Source organism: Montipora capricornis, chromosome 8, assembly GCF_036669925.1.
Source record: "Montipora capricornis isolate CH-2021 chromosome 8, ASM3666992v2, whole genome shotgun sequence".
Lineage (NCBI taxonomy): Eukaryota > Metazoa > Cnidaria > Anthozoa > Scleractinia > Acroporidae > Montipora > Montipora capricornis.
In genome coordinates this window covers 29,352,165-29,355,426 of record NC_090890.1, presented here as the reverse complement: position 1 = coordinate 29,355,426, position 3,262 = coordinate 29,352,165, and the positions used below count along the sequence as shown (strand labels likewise).

The window sequence follows — 3,262 nt, the reverse complement described above, 5'->3', positions numbered from 1 at the left end:
AAGTCTCTAGGCGTATCTGTGAGTAATAAAGTTCCTTAGACGGTCAGTGGGACTGGAGAGTACTCCCAGACCGTAGACCGTAGCCATGGGGTTGATTTACAGTAGCTGGGAGTAAGGAGCATATTGGCTCCAGACCATTACCTCGTACATAAGATATAAAATTCGTACATATTTCCTTACGTCTCTCATTCAGCGTTTTAAGCCCAGATTGATACAAGGCACTGTTATAGTCGACGGCCGGGAACATTATGCGGAGGGCTTTGCGCTGCACAGACTCAATCAGGTTGTCAAGATAGAGGGGAAGTGCAGCCCATGCAGGCGCAGCGTATTCAAGCACTGAACGGATGAGGGCACAGTAAATGGAAACTAGGTCCGCACACGCAACACCCGATTTCCTAAGCAAACGAAGGGCATAAAGGCGTTTACAGGCTTTGGTGACTATGTGCTCTACATGCGCGTTCCATGATAGATCGTGAGAAACATGGACTCCAAGGCGCTTGTACGTCTGCACCTGATGGACAGGGCAATAGGGGCCGGGGGACCAGGCTGGTACTGGAGGAAATTAATATTAATATCCATAACCTTAGATTTTTTTAGGGTTAAGGCGCATTCCTCGGAGAGAGGAAAAGCAAGAAATATCGTTTACAATAAGTGGGAGGTAGCTCGGGCATCTTAATTTACTTGAAAGGCTCCAACTGCTGAGATTCATAGGGATATACTTTTTTTTTTTTGCCAATAAGCTTTGTGCCATGCAAGGTGACAACTTTGGAAATTTAAAATGCTGAAAACGAAAGACGGCACAGAACTGAAAACTTGAAAAAAGATTTATTTCTAGTTCATCTTAACCCCTCTTTAATTCAGAAGACGTTGCGATTTGATGACGTCACTGTGGCAGCAGCTTCTGCAAGTTTCTGCAAGTACCGGAGCAGAAATGACGTAAAACAAAAGACAGAAAACAAAACAACTCCAAATAAAGACTAATCCCACATGACCAAAAACACAATGCTTTCCGGTACCTACAGAAAAACCCCTAATTTACGTATCACTATTCCATGATATCGCCCACTGTAGCCAAAAGCAAAAGCATATATATGTAAAAATCCTTGGCCAAGAGTGCAAGTGCAATCAGATGTAGTTAAGTGTCTCTTAAAGTGCCCCTGTGATCAAAAAAATCACTTCCCTTTTTTCTTCATATGTGGAAAGTGTGTTTGCTTAACACCTGACTGGCAAAATTTTGAGCTTTAATTTTTATCCAAAGGCCGTTTACTTTGAGTGTAAGTTTTGGATTTCACGGTCCGCCATTACTCACGTTCAAAACTGACCGATTGGACCTCAGACGTTTGGATCCAGGGAAAAGTGACGTCAGAGGCTCACTAGCTTAAAATTTCAGCGTGTGAACGCAGCTTATTATATATGCAAAGCGTGACTTTAAAAGTCTGAAAGCGCAAAACCCCCGTGCTGCATATTAATTCTGCGGCGTACACACGTATTGCATTCTTAAACTAGTGAGCCTTTGACGTCATTTTCTCCTCGATCCAGCTCTCTCAAGAACACAATGTTAGTAATGGCGGACCATTAAATAGGAAAATTACAGTTAAAATAAAGAGGTGTCTTTTTGAAATCAAGGCTTAAAGCGTGGGTCACTTAGTGTTTTTTTTAACATAGTTTTGAACTCCAAAGAAAAATATGAATTGATTTTTTGGTCACAGGGGCACTTTAAAGTGATACGGTGCACTGCAGAAGGTACATAAATTCTGCAGGTATGACGGGGAGAGCCCGCCTATTTCGGCGTGAAAGAAAACTGGCAATTATGTCGTTACTGGACGTTGTAATGACCCCAGAGTTTTTGGAGGTTAAGGTTAACCTCAAGGTTATCCTGACTTCAACGCAAGCTACCTGAGCTGCAATAGTCATAGTGTGGTAAAATCAAGTTTTGGTAGATTCCTTCACAGATGAACGACCTTGTTGATGCGAGCCACCAGGCGAGAAGCAAATTATTTATGACGTGAATTCTGAGGAGTCAATGGCTTAAAGGGTGCCTATATATGACTGAAGACATCTCCTAACTTATTTCGTCAATAAACAAACCCAGTGATCTGGCTTTTTCTTTTTACAGTTATTTGATCGATTTACAATCAATTTCAATATAGGTGGTTTGCAAACAGTCCTAGGGCCTGTTTACATGGAGGGAGGGTGCCCCGGCTAACTGAGCTACCCTGGGAGAGCCAACTTTTCGAAAACGCACTGAAGCATTTACATGTTTCTAGTCAGTCTATAGTAGCAAGTGTTGTATATTGTATGCCAGTATGGGGAACATGCTCACCATCAAAAGTTTAACGAATTAGAACTAATTCATGAACGCGCAGCCAGAATCATATTATTTTTACCACGAAATGTAAGCTGTGCTACAGAAAGCAAATTGGAGACCTTTGCAATATATCTACAAGAAGCGAGTGGCAACTTTAATGCATGATATATATCATGAAAAAGCACCAACTGATTTGTTGAATTTATTTGAGAAACAATCACAGACAAGAACAAGAAAAAAGCATTGTTTTGAGATTTTTAGACCAAAGACGGAAATAGGACGAACAGCACTAAGGAATTGCGGACCCATAACTTGGAATGCGCTTCCAACAGAAACAAAGGAATGCGAAAATAGAACTACATTTAAGATCAAGCTAAAAAGGGACAAAATAATTAATAAAGTCAGCTATAAGAAAGAAGCAGCCATAGGAACGAACAAAATTGATGACATAAATTTTAGACTTTTCGATGTATTTTAGTATTTTGAGAATTTTGAGAAAAAATCTAAATTTCCGGCGGTTTTAAATTGAATTAGTTTTTTTTTACATGGCACGTTTCATCCCCAAATACAGAATATAGCTAAGCATTGATTTTTTAAAATCATCTTTTTTGAAAAAGTTATGGGTATTTCAGTATCGTTTATGTCTTTAAAAAGAACATTTTTCAAAATAAAAAGAAAGCCATGCTTGGCTGGATGCAAAAACGAATACAAATTTTCAAACCATCGATTAAATTGTACCCAAATTGTGTAGCGCAGAGACAAATTTAGAGTTTTCTTTTATTGGTCATGTGACCACAGGCGTGGTATGATGACATCATATTTAGGGTCATTGGATTACAAAAGTTGGAAAATGACCAAAATAATGCCAAATTCTCTCTTTACGGATGTATGTATGTATGTTAGACAGGGTAACGCACCTTCCCGGGGCACCCTGTCTGCTAGCCCGAGGCACCC

At 40.0% G+C, this 3,262-nt stretch overlaps 1 protein-coding gene across 1 annotated transcript in view; it reads right to left on the bottom strand.

Moving 5' to 3' along the window:
• Positions 1-613: 613 nt before the first annotated feature.
• The window catches only part of LOC138060709 (uncharacterized), an 11,473-nt gene continuing 8,824 nt past the window's right edge, over positions 614-3,262 (bottom strand). The window contains exon 3 of the mRNA XM_068906563.1: positions 614-3,262. This exon is cut by the window's right edge and continues 630 nt beyond it. The gene's annotated coding sequence lies outside the window, so the exon portion shown is untranslated.